Source organism: Acinonyx jubatus, chromosome D3 (genome assembly GCF_027475565.1).
Source record: "Acinonyx jubatus isolate Ajub_Pintada_27869175 chromosome D3, VMU_Ajub_asm_v1.0, whole genome shotgun sequence".
NCBI lineage: Eukaryota > Metazoa > Chordata > Mammalia > Carnivora > Felidae > Acinonyx > Acinonyx jubatus.
Genome location: NC_069392.1, coordinates 22,544,309 through 22,560,529, shown reverse-complemented (window position 1 = coordinate 22,560,529; position 16,221 = coordinate 22,544,309). Strand labels below are relative to the sequence as shown.

Genomic DNA, 16,221 nt, shown 5'->3' with positions numbered 1-16,221 from the left:
CTGGGATGAGGAAACCATCTGTCACCTCCTGAGAACCTCACAGATGAGGTGAGGGGCTCAGTCAGCTATGAGTTACAGGGAGGCCCGTATCTCAGATATCAGGCCAGGCCCTGGTGTTATGAAGACAGACTGATAATGCAGGGTCTCTGCCCCACAGGAGCTTACAGTCCAATAATTACAATGATAATGGCAGCAGCAGCAGCAGCAGCAGCAGCAACATGCTTATCATATGCTGGTGCTTTTCCTAGGCCTTTTCTCAGCATTAACATGCTTGGCATATATTAATGCTCATGACAACTCTAAGGTGAGTCTATTTTTATCCCCATTTCATCAATGTGGAAACAGAGGCTCAGAGAAGATGAGAAACTTTCCCTAGGACTCAGTGGTTGGTGAAGCTGGCTGGCTCTTAACCATTAGCTGTACTGAGTCTAGTGATAGTGTAGCTGAACTTGGGTGTTGCTGTAGGAAAGCATTTCTAGGGAGCCTAAAGGATCAGAAGAGCCTGAATTGAGTTTTGATAGTGGCGATTAGCCAGGAAGAAGTGTGCTCCAGGCAGAGGATATAGCAAGAGCAAAGGTAAGAAGGTAGGAAGCAGCTTGGTACATAAAGGATCTTAGTTCATGGGCTGTTTTAAAGACTGTGAAGATACCCATTATAAAAGGATGTAAAAGAGAGAGGACCACTCTGTCTAGTCCTCAAGGCTTATTCCAGGTCTAGAATCTCAGTGGGTCAGACATGTCATCCCTGCACACATGAGGTGGCCTCAAAATAATCACAAGGTGAAGTAATGAAAGGGGCTTGGGTAAGTTTTCACCTTTCAGCTTTGCAAAACATTGATAATGTACACATGCTGTACGTACATTATTTTTTTTTTAATTTTTAATGTTTATTTATTTTTGAGAGAGAGAGAGAGACAGAGTATGAGTAGGAGAGGGGCAGAGAGAGAGAGGGAGACACAGAATCAGAAGCAGGATCTAGGCTCTGAGCTGTCTGCATACAGCCTGATGTGGGGCTCGAACTCACGAACCATGAGATCAGGACCTGAGCCGAAGTTGGACGTTTAACTGACTGAGCCACCCAGGCGCCTGCACATACATCATTTTTAATCAAGTTACTATCTTACTAGCCTCTCACAACAACCCAGTTAAGCACAACAAGGATTATTATGCTCAGATGTCCAAAGAGGGACTTCGATTTGCTCAAGGCAGATACATTAGTGGCCAAGTTGAAACTAAAGCCCAGACCTTCTGCTTTAGCACCTGGGTCTCCTGTGCTGAACATACTAAAAATATTTATTTCCTAACCCCCTAGTGATGCTGGGAGGGCAGCTGGGAACACCAGGGGTCTGCTCACCAGTGCAGAATCTAAATGACTCACAGGCCCTGTTCTTTCCATATTCACATTCCAAAGACGGTTGTGGGAGTGTCCAATGTAGGGACCTAGGTTGGGGAAAGAGCCATAGTAGGTGGTGGCTCTTTGTCCTTTAAATTCTAAGCCACAGAGACCAGGCCTAGATGGGTAGAGACAGCTACCTGATTTCAGAAGAAATCCACTCGTACAAGCTAGTGCCTATAAAGGTGGTTCAGACCCAGGCTGCTGTGGTGGTTAAAAGAGAGCTTTATAGTTCTGCAACCTGGGTTCATATCCTGGCTCCACCTTTTCCTACCCATGTTTGAGACCTTGAGACAGTTCCTTAAACTCTCTAAGCCTTGATTTCCTCACCTGTAAAATTGAGATGTGAGAAGAATCGATGGTAAGTGTTCAACACAGTACTTGGCACATAATAAGCACTCAATAAGGTTTGCTTGTGATTACAAGTCCCAACCATAGGCAGAACACTTGGGACTTCCTCATTTACTCACCAAACACTGACTGAATACATTCTGGGTCCTAGGCATATAAATGATTATTCAGTGTGATCAGAGCTGTAATAGGAAATATCCAAAACAAGCACAGCAGAGAAAGGGAAGATGACCCATAACTGGTTGTTGAAAGATAGGAAGGAAAGATGGGAAGGAAGAACATTCCAAGCAAAGAGCAAGTGTGAACAAAGACTCAGAACCAGTGGCTTTGAAGGAAGAGGGAAACATTTGGCATGGCTGAAAACACAAGGTCAGGAAGGGGATGACAGAAGTAGAGATGAGGTTGGAAAGGAAAGGTGAAGACATTTTACAAAGAGCCTCCAGGGCTCCTGGGTGGCTCAGTTGGTTAAGCCTTCAACTCTTGATTTCAGCTCAGGTCACTATCTCACAGTTCATGAGATGAAGCCCCAAGTCAAGCTCTGTGCTGACAGCGCAGAGCCTGCTTGGGATTGTCTTTCCTTCTTTCTCTACCCCTCCCCTGATTATGCTCGTTCTCTCTCTCTCTCTCTCTCCCTTTCTCTCTCGCTCTCAAAAAAGAGAGCCTCCAATGCTATGCTAAAGATTTTGGTCTTTCATCTGAAGGCAGTGAGGAGTCATTTAAGTAGAGAAGAGATATAATCAGAAAGAAAAGACAATAACCTGGTGGCAGAGAGACTGCCTATGAACCCTTGGAGAGCAAAGACCATTTTAATGATTAATGATTAGTCATTTGTGATCACCTACTATGTGCCAAGCATTGAAGCCTGGCAAATACCAAGGTGGACAAATAATAGACTTGGTCCTGCCCTTCATAGACCTTACAGTCTTTATGGGAAAGACAGATATGAATTGAATAGCCATACAAACTAGTTATACCATGATGTATGCTATGTAGGTCAGGCCCCTGGGGCTGTGACAGCATTTAACAGAGAGAACAGTTGAGGGAGGGAGCATGTCAAGGAAGATTTGAGTTTCATCTAAAGTATGGTAGAAATTAACTAGGCAAAGACTAGACTGTAAGTTCCAAAAAGGCTCTAAGTTCCATCTGTGCCCGCCAGTGCATCCTTCATGCCAAGCAGGGCAGCAGAAGCCAAAACTTAGAAAAAGGCTTTCTATAGAAGGTGAGTTTGGTGCAAGCACCAACTACAATAAGGCCTGAGAACATTGCCAGGGCTACTGCTGCCTCAGTTTCTCTGTCATCACCCTTCTGGTCTCAATTCAATATTACTTTCCTCAGAGATGTTCGCAGACAACCTGACCTAAAGTATTCACTCCGCAGTTACTGGCATATCTTTCATTATCTTGTGCCTTTATTTGTCGCTGTCTCCTGCCACTTGTTTGTCTTGCTGTTTGTATCCCCAGCGCCTAGATCTGTGCAGGAGGCGCTAGACATGTATTTGTTAAGGAATGAATGAACTCTAAGGAAACTGAAACCCAGAGTGAGAGTAGGAGGCCTGTGACTCGTCCAAGGTCACTCTGGGGCTGAGCCTCGAACCCGAGACTCACGGCTCTGGTGGCCTGGCCTCAGGGGCGACTCACGGCCCCTGGGGCAGCGTCAGTCTCGGCCCCGCCAGGCAGGCGGAGAGGCCCGCGGCCGCCAGGGGCATGGCCGCGACTCCTCCCAGACCGGATGCCCCCTATTCGGCAGGGCCCAGCCACGCACTCACCTCGGCGGCTCCACTACCGGCGCTGTGCCGCCCCCGCCGCCGCCGCCGCCGCCGTCCACGGTGACAGCTCCCAGTGCGCCGACACTTCCGGGGTCAAACGGCGATTCCGCAGGCGCAGACAGGAAGCCTCGGCCCCGCCCCCGCCCCCGGTGCTAACTGCCTTAGAGAAGCCGGACCCGTGGTCACGCCCCCAGCCTTAAGACTCCGCCCCCACAAGGAACAGGCCCAACTGTAACCACGCGCCCTGCCCCCTCTTCTCTCCCTAGAGGTTCAACCTGTTGGAAAGTATTGTACCTGGCTTTACAGAATCTCAGGTTTCCACCTCCCTCCTAACCTTCTCAGTCATTGTTTTACAAATTTAGTCCAAAAGAGTAGTTTTAACAAGTCAAAAGCATAAACATGGTGTTGAGCAGAAAAAAGCGAAGTGGTACAGACTCAAATTTTGTTGACAGGAACTTCTAGGACAGGCAAAACTAGTGAGTGGTAATGGGTTTAGGATGGTGGTTATCTCTGGGGCTCATGACTGGAAGGGGCCACAAGTGAGACTGGGGACATTCAGTAGATGTGTTCAATTTGGAAAAGTCATCAAATTGTACACCTATGAGTTGTGCACTTTCCTGTTTGTGTGCAATGCAAAAAGGTTTTTTTGTTTTTGTTTTTGTTTCAAATCAGGAAGACTGCATAGAGCCATCTTAAAAGCAAAAGGCAAAATTTCCACAGAATGTCTTAGGTGGTATAGGATTGGTGTTCTCAAACCTGGCTATGCATCAGAGTCATCATAGAAAGCTAGTTAAAAATACACAACCCAAGGGGCACCTGGGTGGCTCAGTCTGTTAAGTGACCAGCTTCGGATGAAGTCATGATGTCACGGTTCCTGAGATGGAGCCCCACATTGGGCTCTCTGTTGTCAGCACAGAGCCCACTTCAGATCTTCTGTACCCCTCTCTCTTTCTGCCCCTCCCCCGCTGGTTCTATCTCTCTCTTTCTCAAAAATAAATAAATAAACTTTAAAAAAATTACACAACCTGGCCTTAATCTCAGTGCCTGGCACACAGTAAGGATTCAAAAACCACCATTATCATGAGAGTGTTATGGAATCCCCTAATGGAACACACAACCCAGCCCTGTGAGTCATGAAATATTATCCAGCACCCTCCCAGTGCCAGGCCCTGCTGTCTGCACTGGGGTTATAGGGAACAACAAGCCCAGTACCTGTCCCAAAGGAGCTTACAAGGTAGGGGGTGGCAAGAAAACCAAAAGCTATAAGGATTTGTGATGAATTCAGGGTGCTAGGGAAGTAGGGAAGATGGGCTCTGAACCAGAAATGGGATGGGAGGGATTGGATACTATATTAGTTATGTATGTATTGCTGCCTAACAAATTACTACCGACTTTGCAGCTTATAACAACACACATTTATGATCTCATATTTACTATGGGCCAGGAATCTGGACACAGCTTAGCTGGCTCCTCTGCATCAGGGTCTTCCACAAGGCTGCAAGGAAAGGGTCAGCCAGGGCTGGAGTCTCATCTGAAGGGTCAACTGAAGAAGGATCTCCTTCCAAGTTCATGTGGCTGTTGCCCAAATTCAGTTCCTTGGTCGCTGTACTGAAAGTCTCAGTTCCTAGCTGGATTTTGGCCAAAGGCTATCCCCAGTTTCTTAACACATGGGCTTCTCCAATGCAGCAACCTGCTTCATCAAAGCATGTAAGCTAACAAGGCAATAGGGAGAATCTGCTAACAAGACAGAAGTCACAATCTCATGTATCTTAATCAGGAAAGTGGCACCGTAGCACCTTTGCCGTGTTCTATTTTTTAGAAGCAAGTCAAGGTCCTGACCACACTGTGAGGAGGGAATTACATAGGGCATAAATACCAGGAGGTGGGAACCATTAGGGGTCACCTGAGAGTCTGACTGTCACAGATGCTTAAAGGACACACATCAACTCCAGGTCTTCAGGAAGAGGAAGTGGAGGTGCAGCGAGGTAAAGCTTGGTTTATCCCATGTAGCAATGACTACATTTATCAGGCCTTTACTCCATCACAGGCACTGGACTAAGTATTATCTCTTGACTCTTTATATGAATTATGAGGGGTGTCTGACTGGCTTAGTTGGTAGAGCATGCAACTCTTGATCTTGGGGTTGTAAGTTTGAGCTCCATGTTGGGTGTAGAGATTACTTAAAAATAAAACCTTCACACACACACAAAAAGAATTGTAAGCGGTAGTAATTATTATCCCATTTTACAGAGAGGTTTAGAGACCAAACCAGGGTCACAGAGCTTATAAGTTGATGGGGTGGGGATTTGAACCCAGCTTTGTTTAGCTCCAGAGCTTGCCCTCATAACCTCCCTACCAAGGGCTGGCCTAAGTTCCTTGAAACAAGTTTGAGGGTCTCAAGTCCAGGAAAAATTCTGTGGCCAAATATTGCAAGCTGTGTCAAAACAATGGGTGCTTCTTTTAATTGCTGTCATTTTTCGGGCAAAGCTGATCATCTACTGATATGGATGTGTCACCAGCCTGACTCCAGGAACTCAGGAAATTTCTAGTAGAAGCTTTTACTTCACTGTCAATCTTAGCTTTTAAGAACTCCTAGAGGCTTCTGCCTAGCTTTCAACCTTACTTTTTAAAAATAAACTAATGAACTGTTCTAACAGAAAAAGAAGCATTTGTGGAAGATCCCTGTACAGATGAATCAGAAAGTGCCAGAAGTAACCAACAGTTACCTCAACCTCATTGTAATGTTCAAATCTCCTTCTGAACATTCATCCCAAGCCCCATCAAAGGAGCCTGCCTTCCCCTTTTCAAAGAGTCAGGGCTTTGGAAATTATTCCCCATAATCTCCTTATTTGTACAAATAAAGATTACTCATGTGGCAACTCCATCTGATGTAGTCTCTTTCTATAAATCACCAAGGGCAGACCCACTTTGGTCTGGTAACAGAGGGGCAGAAAAGGTGCCAGAAACTCCCTGGATTTTTTCCCTCTGGCACCACACACGTTGGGCACACCGGATATATAATCTGTATCTTGGTGATTGGTCGGATGGAAATCATTTGTAGCAGCCTTTGGCACAGAGAAAGCTTAAAATAAGACTTCTGGCAAAAATGTATGGATGCGTTTCATCTTTCCTTATGGGTGTTAATATCACTAAGATTTTGGAGCTAAATAACAGAACTGTAAAAAGACAAATCATCCAAGAAGACACCTAACTTCTCCAAATGTGTCACAGTCTTCTCATCTGTTAAAAGGGGTCGTTTGGGCACCTAGCTGGTTTAGTCGGTGGAACACGTGGCTCTTGATCTCGGGGCTGTAGGTTCAAGTACCATGTTAGGTGTGGAGATTACTTAAAAATAAAATCTTAAAAAAGGGGGGGGTCATTAATGCTCACTTCTTGATCATCAGGAGGTTTAATGAAATAGTATAGACAATGCCAGGCACATGATAGGAAGGAAGGAAGGAAGGAAGGAAGGAAGGAAGGAAGGAAGGGAGATTCCCTATCAGTTAGAATGTTCACCCTTATATTTCCTTTACCTTTGTTTTCTCTTCTTTGCCTAAAGAGATTAATAAGGAATCTGAGCTTCCAAAGGAGACATCTTTGTCTAAGCTAACATATGTCCAATTGAAATTAAATTAAAAACCCATTTTAGGGGTGTCTGGGGGGCCCAGTCGTTAAGCATCTGACTTCAGCCCAGGTTTGTGAGTTCGAGTCTCACATCAAATGAGCTCGATCCCTACTTTGGGTGAGCGTGAACCCCACTTCAGATTAGCTCATGCTCCTCTTGGGGGGGAGCATGAACCCTACTTCAGGTGAGTGTAAGCCCCACTTCTGGTGAACACAAGCCCCACTTCGAGTGAGCCCCACTTCTCTCTCTCTCTCTCTCTCTCTCTCTCTCAAGAAAAAAAAAAGCCATTTTAAAAGAAGCCTTAAGCCATACATTAGTCACACAATGTGGAGGAATTTGGGGGCTTCAACTGTCCAGATTGAAAGAAAAACAACAAATAACTTACTTTAATAGTAAATATTTGGGTTGACAATGAAAGTGTCTGTGGTGCCCATAACCAATCAAATATAGGGATAACTTGGGAGAAAAACTGTCAGTAGTTGGAGCTGGAAAATCAGCACAGGAATTTTTGGGCCTTTATCCACCCCCACCACCCCACCCCCCACTCAGATGCTCTGAGTCACCTAAAATGAATCAGTATCACCTTAGTGCTTCAGTCTTCCAGCAAGTATGTGTCCATGGAGAACCCATTGTTGGGGTTAGCTTCTGTATGGCCCACCCCCTGTTCATTTCCCCTGTTCACCTTCCCCCTGACAGTAACTTGATTCCTCCTCAGGGAGTTATTCCTTCCACTTCAGTCCACATGGAGTTCAACTGATCCCTTACCTACAGCTGAGCGGTAAGTAAGCAATTGTATCAGTTATGTATTGCTGTGCAGCAAATCACCCCAAAACTCAGTGGCTTAAGACAATAATAATCATGGGGTGCCTGACTGGTTCAGTTGAAAGAGCAAGTGACTCTTGATCTCAGGGTCATGAGTTTGAGCCCCATGTTGGGTATAGAAATTACTTTAAAATAACTAAGTAAACTTAAAAAATAGTAATAATTTATTATATTATATGGCTTCTGTAGGTTAAGAATTCCAAACTGGCTTGGCTGGGTGATTCTGGCGCAGGGTCCCTTATGAAGATGCAATCAGATGTCAACTGTACTCATCTGTACTCATCTGAAGACTTGATCAAAGCTGAAGAATCCACTTCCAAAGTGGTTCATTCATGTGTCTGGCAAGTTGGTACTGGCAATTGGAAAGTTATTCTCCACAGGGTCGTTTGAGTATCCCCACAACATGGCCCCTGGCTTACTTCAGAGGGAGCAATCCAAGAGGTTAAAGTAGAAGCAGCAATGGCTCTATGACCTAGCCTGGGAAGTCACACAGCATGACTTCAGCTATATTTCTATTGGTCACATAGGCCAGCCTTGGTTTAGTGTAGGAGGGGACTATATAAGGGCATGAGTATCTACAGGCAAGATCACTGGGGGACGTTTTAGAAGCTGGACGCTACATCCATCTAAGATGGGCTTGACCAGGTCGCCTGGGTGGCTCAGTCGGTTGAGCGTCCGGCTTCAGTTCAGGTCATAATCTCACAGTTTGTGGGTTCGAGCCCCGCATCGGGCTCTGTGCTGATGGCTCAGAGCCTGGAGCCTGCTTCAAATTCTGTGTCTCCCTCTCTCTCTGCCCCTCCCCCGCTCATGCTCTCTCTCTCTCTCTCTCTCTCTCTCTCTCTCTCTCTCTCTCCTTCAAAAATAAATAAAAACATGGGGCGCCTGGGTGGCTCAGTCGGTTAAGCATCCAACTTCGGCTCAGGTCATGATCTCACAGCTCGTGAGTTCTAGCCCCGCGTCAGGATCTGTGCTGACAGCTCAGAGCCTGGAGCATGCTTCTGCTTCTGTGTCTCCCTCTCTCTCTGCCCCTAACCCACTCACATTCTGTCTCTGTCTCTCTCAAAAATAAATAAACATTAAAATTTTTTTTAAATATATAAAAACATTAAAAAAAATTTAAGATGAGATTGACCAATTGGCATTTTCTAAACCCACAGACACAGTGATTGGCTCAAGAATAAAAACATAATCTTCACCTATCCAACAATACCTAATTCTGGGATCTTTATTGAAGTCAAAACAATAGAAAACTCTCTTCCAGATGAGATTGATAGCAATAAGAAAGAACCAAGCCGAGAGCTGTCAGAGACCACTACCTGAACTTAAGGATGAAGCCACTGCAAAGGAAGCAGAGCTGGGAAAAAGAAATGGCAAGCAGTGGGGAATGAAAGAGCATGATGAAAGCATTTGATCCTTGGATCCAGGTGCACCTGAATCCAGATTCCTCAGACTTTTCTTCCTCCTGTTTTCCCTAAGCCATTTTGTGTCAGGCTTCCATTCTACACAACTTCTAAATGCCATGCCTTTCTCATGTCCAGCTCATTAGCTTTTTCTAAAGATTACAACTGGCACCCACTGGGACAAGAGGGTTGAGGTTGCCTGTTAACTGTTCAGGCTTAGGAGTTGCTGGCATTACAAGTAACTACATACTGGAATAAAAACAGACACTCAAATCAATGGAACAGAATAGAGAACCCAGAAATGGACCCGCAAATGTATGGCCAACTAATCTTTGACAAAGCAGGAAAGAATATCCAATGGAACAAAGACAGTCTCTTCAGCAAATCATGCTGGTAAAACTGGACAGCAACATGTAGAAAAATGAACCTGGACCACTTGCTTACACCATACACAAAAATAAACTCAAAATAGATGAAAGACCTAAATATAAGACAGGAAGGCATCAAAATCCTTGATGAGAAAGCAGGCAAAAACCTCTTTGACCTTGACCACAGCAACTTCTTACTCAACATGTCCCTGGGGCAAGGGAAACCAAAGCAAAAATGAACATCAAAATAAAAAGCTTCTGCACAGTGAAGGAAACAATCAGCAAAACTAAAAGGCAACCTACGGAATGGGAGAAGCTATCTGCAAAAGACATATCAGATAAAGGGTTAGTACCCAAAATCTATAAAGAACTTATCAAACTCAATGCCCAAAAAACAAATAAGCCAGTGAAGAAATGAGCAAAAGACATGAATAGACACTTCTCCAAAGAAGACATCCAGATGGCCAACCGACACATGAAAAAATGCTCAACATCACTCATCATCAGGAAAATACAAATCAAAACCACAATGAAATACCACCTCACACCTGTCAGAGTGGCTAACATTAACAACTCAGGCAACAACAGATGTTGGCGAGGATGTGGAGAAAGAGGATCTCTTTTGCACTGCTGTGGGAATGCAAACTGGTGCAACCACTCTGGAAATTAGTGTGGAGGTTCCCCAAAAATCAAAAATAGAACTACCCTATGACCCAGCAGTTGCACTACTAGGTATTTATCCAAGGGATACAGGTGTGCTGTTTCGAAGGGACACATGCACCCCAATGTTTATAGCAGCACTATTAACAATAGCCAAAGTATGGAAAGAGCCCAAAAGTCCATTGATGGATGAATGGATAAAGATGTTCTTTGTTCAATCAAAAAGAATGAAATCTTGCCATTTGCAACTATGTGGATGGAACTAGTATTATGTTAAGCGAAATTAGTCAGTCAGAGAAAGACAAATGCTATATGACTTCACTCATATGAAGACTTTAAGATACAAAACAGGGGCGCCTGGGTGGCGCAGTCGGTTAAGCATCCGACTTCAGCCAGGTCACAATCTTGCGGTCCATGAGTTCGAGCCCCGCGTCAGGCTCTGGGCTGATGGCTCAGAGCCTGGAGCCTGTTTCCAATTCTGTGTCTCCCTCTCTCTCTGCCCCTCCCCCGTTCATGCTCTGTCTCTCTCTGTCCCCCCAAAAAATAAAATAAACGTTGAAAAAAAAAAAGATACAAAACAGATGAACATAAGGGAAGGGAAGCAAAAATAATATAAAAACCGGGAGGGAGACAAAACATAAGAGACCCTTAAATATAGAGAACACAGGGTTGCTGGAGGGGTTGTGGGAGGGCGGATGGACTAAATGGTAAGGGGCTTAAGGAATCTACTCCTGAAATCATTGTTGCACCATGTGCTAACTAACTTGGATGTATATTACAAAACATAGTGATGAGAAGTCAACACATGGATTGAACAGGTACACCTTGGGTATGCAGCAATTGGTATTCTTTAATTAGACCAAGTGTGTTCAGGAGAGGTACATAGTAAAGAAGTGGGAAATGGGGCACCTGGGTGGCTCAGTCGGTTAAGCATCCAATTCTTTGTTTCAGTTCAGGTCATGATCTCTCCATTCATGCATTCAAGCCTTGTGTCGGGGCTCTGCACTGACAGTATGGAGCTGGCTTGGGATTCTCTCTTTCTCTTTCTCCCTCTCTCTGCCCCTCCCCTGGCTCACATGTGTTCTCTCTCTCTCTCTCTCTCTCTCTCTCTCTCTCTCTCTCAGAAGAAACTTTTTTAAAAAGTGGGAAGGACTGAGGCACCTGGTTGGCTCAGTCGGTTGAGCACCCAACTTCGGCTCAGGTCATGATCTCAGTTTGTGATTTCGAGCCCCATCGGACTCTGTGCTGACAGCTCAGAGCCTGGAGCCTGCTTTGGATTCTGTGTCCCCCTCTCTCTCCGCCCCACCCCTGCTTGTGCTCTGTCTCTCTCTGTCTTTCAAAAATGAATAAACATAAAACAATGTTTTTTAAATTAAAAAAAAAAAGTGGGAAGAACTGAGCGTGGCTCTGTTGATTAAGCGTCCAACTCTTGGTTTCGGCTCAGGTCATGATCTCACGGTTCGTGAGTTTAAGCCCTGTGTTGGGCTCTGCGCTGACAGTGCGGAGCCTGCTTGGGATTCTCTCTCCCTCACTCTCTTCCTCTCTCTTTCTTAAAAATGAATAAACATTTTTTTAAAAGTGGAAAATGGATTGGTGGTAGAGCCTGAAGACCTGGTTTGTCCCAGCTGCCCTGCCTGCTCACTGGGAAACTGGACAAGCTGTTTAGCTTTTCTGACCCTTAATTTCCTGCATAATGGGAATAGTACTACTTGTTCAACCTACTATGTCCACTCAGCAAACATTCATTGAGGACCTATTATGCGTCAGGTATTGTCAACAAAGCAACAAAAGACTTAGTTCTAGTTTTCAAGGGTTTCACAGTCTTGTCAGAAGTATGAATATAACATGAAGTGCAACATGAGATAGATGTACATAGTGTGAGATGTACACATGGTTATTTTGAGGTCACAAGGGAGAAAGCATTCAGATGGTGGGATCTGCATGGACATTCTGAATGAAGAAGATGCTATTTAATCTGAATTTTCAGGGAACATGGGAACTTATGGGGTTGGAAGAGAATAACAGGCAAAAAGCACAGCATGGCAAAAGACCTAGGGGTGTAAAAAAGAATGGACTGTTCAAGGGGCACCTGGGTGGCTCAGTTGGTTAAGCATCTGACTTTCACTCAGGTCATGATCTCGTGGTTTGTGGGTTTGAGCCCTACATCGGGCTCTGTGCTGACAGCTCGGAGCCTGGAGCCTGCTTCAGATTCTGTGTCTCCCTCTATCTCTGCCCACCCCCTCAAAAATAGACCCTAATTTTTATTTTATTTTTTTTTAAGAATGGGATGTTCAAGAAATTGCAAGTAGATGCATATAGCTTGAATCTTGGGGCTTGGAGGTATCCCAAGGAAAGACCAGATTATAAAGCGCCTTTTGGACCACGTTTAGGAGTTTGAACTTTCTCCTGTTAATGGTGGGGAAGGCCCTGGGGAAGGTCTGAATAGAATCAAGGAATTTCACAAATGTATTTTAGAAAGGCAACTCTGGTAGCCTTGAAAGTACGGAGAATGAATGATGGCAAGAATGGAAGTAGGCCTGTATTTTTTTTTTTAATTAAAAAAATTTTTTAAAGTTTATTTATTTTGGGAGAGAGATAGAGAGAGAGAGCAGAGGAATGGCAGAGAGAGAGAGCGAGAAAGAGAGAGAGAGAGAGAGAGAGAGAGAGAGAGAGAGAGAGAGAGAATCCCAAGCAGGCTCTGCACAGAGCCCTATACGGGGCTCAAACTCACAAACCATGAGATCACGACCTGAGCTAAAATCAAGGCTTAGATGCTTAACCGACTGAGCCACCCAGGCCCTCTGGAGGTGAGCAGTTACTTGTTGCTGCAAAACACATTACCCCGAAACCTAGTGTTTTACAATGATATATTATTTCTTGTGATTTTGTGAATTGACTAGGTTCAGTTCTTCTGCTCCGTGTGCAGCTAGGGCTATCATTTGGTTATGTTCAATTGGGTGTTCAGTTGAGGATGAAACATTCACTCGCATGTGTGGTTCGGGTGTCTGGGACAGCTGGCAGCTGGTTGGGCCTTTCTTACCTCATGGTCTCTCATTCTTCAGTAGTCTAGTCTGTTGGTTTTCAAGCAGGGGTGATTTTCTCCTGCAGGATATGAAGGGAAATGTCTGGAGACATTTTTGGTTGTCACAACTGGCGCCTCTGGTGGGTAAAAGCCGAAGATGCTGCTAAACATCTGACAATGCACCAGATAGCCCATCACCACAAAGAGCTGTCTGGCTCAAAATGTCAATAGTACCAAGGTTGAGAAACCCTAGTCTTAGCCCTTCTTTACATGGTGGCTGGGCCTCAAGCTGGTAACAGTGGGAGTTACCAGATCTTTGAGGCCTAGAATTTCCTCCACATTCTATTAGTCAAAGCAAGCTGCAAGGCCAGCCCTGATTCAAGGAGATTGGAATTGACCCTCTTCCCCCATCCATGAGCAACTACTAATGTACTTTCTGTGTGTATGGATTTTGGGTGGCCATTTTTATAGGCAATCTACCACAGCCAGGGAGACTATACAATGGGAGACATTCACGTGGGAGATGGTAGTGGGTTTGAGCTCAGGTAGCAGCAAAGTCTCCTCATGAGAAAATGAAACAATGACAGAGAAATCTCTTTGCAAAATGTTGCATAAAAATACTAATTTCCAGAGCTCCAGGGTGGCTCAGTTGGTTGAGCATCTGACTTTGGCTCAGGTCATGATCTCACAGTTCGTGAGTGCAAGCCCTGCAATTGGGCTCTGTGCTGATAGCTCAGACCCTGTAGCCTGCTTCCAATTCTGTTTCCCTCTCTCTCTGCCCCTCCCCTGCTAGTCCCTGTCTCTCTCTCTCTCAAAAATAAATAAACATTAAAAAATTTTTAAAAATACTAATTTCATAATCTATACTGTCCCCAACCAGGAAATGCTGTCCCTAGCAGCTTTCTGTTAAGCCCAGCTTTCTCTCAACAGGCCTCTGCTCTGTGACTAGCCAATCCCCCCTGCCCTCTGTTGAGTTCATCAAAGCTTCTGCTGACTCAAGAAGAATCTAGAGAATGATCACTGCAGTGAAAGTCTCAAATCATCCCCCAGGGCCCCTAATAACAAAACATCTGCTTGTCATTCTCCCCTACCCCTCTGGGTTTTAGTGAGAAAACAGTGTTAAATGATGATAATGGTAAACAACTTAAAAACTAAGCCTCCTGGCTTCCAAGAAGGGAGGCCTAATTTGAAGGCAGCTGATTATCCACTCATTATAATTTACAAATAGTAGTTGTCTTGCCTTCTGTCACTGGTCTGTGAACAATGGTCGTAAAGATGGGGAAAAATGTCCAAGTTACCACATTTTAGAAAGAAGAGGGCAGAGAATCCCCAAGTCAAAGAAAGAAATCTTATCAAACACGTAGCCTAAGTCTCTCATTTTATGGATAAGGATACTGAGGCCCAGAGACGGGATGGGACTTGCCTAGAGTTGCTCTGTAGCCGGTGGGTGGCAGAATGGGCACTGGAACCAAAATTTTTGTGCTGGCTCCAGCCTAAAGCCCCACCCAGGGAGATGAAAGGGTAGCTCTGTCTGCCCCATGCAGCCTGGAGACTCTACACTCAGACCACCCATCAAAATGGCAATTGGCACGTCCAGGCCTCTCCATAATCATCAGTGTGGGACTATGGAACCACAGAACCAGGAGGTGGAAATAATTCCTCAAAGGTTGGGACATGGTTTAAATTGCAGAGGGGGGCTGGGGCTGGGGCTGAGAGATCTTTGCTTCACTTTGAGATTAAACATTTTTTATTTGGTAGCATCTAGTCCTTTTCATATAGGACCAGAAATAAAGAGGTTTCAGCTACTTGGAGATGGGAAAGGTTGGAACTTAACATTTTTTAACCATTGAACCTGGGGTTTCAATGCAATGGAATATTGCCAGCTCTTCAGCTTTCCTAGGGAGATCACGAAAAAGAAGCTACTGGAAGATATGTGCCTTGACCATCACAAAAAGAGGGAACCCCTATTCTTCTCATGTTCCCCAGGCAGCACAGTCCCTGGAGGACTCCAGAATGCAGCCAGGTTATAATTATTCCCTGACATACACATTCCTAGCTAGATCCCTGCACTTCCCTTGTGTAGCATTGATCACATCTCATCATCTTGTATTTCTTGTGTGATTGTTTAGTCAATGACTGTCTCCCTCATTAGACTATGCATTCTGACAAGTTAGGGACCTTGTCTGTTTTGTTTCCCAACTTTATCCTTAGTTCTTAACTTGGTAACCGACATTCAATAGGGTGCATTAAATATTTGCAGAAGGAGGGGTGCCTGGCTGGCTCAGTCGGTAGAGCATGCAACTCTTGATCTTGGGATTATAAGTTCAAGCCCAATGTTGGGTGTAGAGTTTACTTAAAATAAATCCAGAAAAAATATATTTGTGGAAGGAATGATTGAATCAAATCACCAAGTTAATCTAGACCAACTCTTCCGATTTCAAGTAAAGAAAATGTGGCCCAAAGACGAGCAATGCCTTGACCAGGGTTACAGAGCAAGTATCTAATAGCTCCTTGCTGATTATTCACTTACATAGAGTAGTGCCCGAAATAAGGCTATTTCAAGGAAATGCAAGCCTGAGGGGCTGAACTGTTGTCCATGCTCCAGACAATCATAGTCCCTCTCCTTAAGAGAAGACTCCCTTTGAGGCAGGAATTCCAAACATGAGTTCATGTAGGGGCTCCCAGGATCTATGTATCCCCTGAATTGTATACAGATGAATTGGGGAATTTTTTTCAGTAGTGAGGCTGCAAGACTTTCTTCTGATCCTCAAAAGAGCAAGATCCCCAAAATGCTAATAATCATTCACACGAGCTCT

At 44.7% G+C, this 16,221-nt stretch overlaps 1 protein-coding gene across 3 annotated transcripts in view; it reads right to left on the bottom strand.

Annotated features, from left to right (window-relative positions):
- The window catches only part of ASCC2 (activating signal cointegrator 1 complex subunit 2), a 42,668-nt gene extending 39,020 nt beyond the window's left edge, over positions 1–3,648 (bottom strand). For all 3 annotated transcript variants that reach the window (XR_008291924.1, XM_027050871.2, XM_027050872.2), the window contains exon 1: positions 3,509–3,648. The gene's annotated coding sequence lies outside the window, so the exon portion shown is untranslated. The remainder of the gene's footprint in view (positions 1–3,508) is intronic.
- Between the last annotated feature and the right edge of the window lie 12,573 nt (positions 3,649–16,221).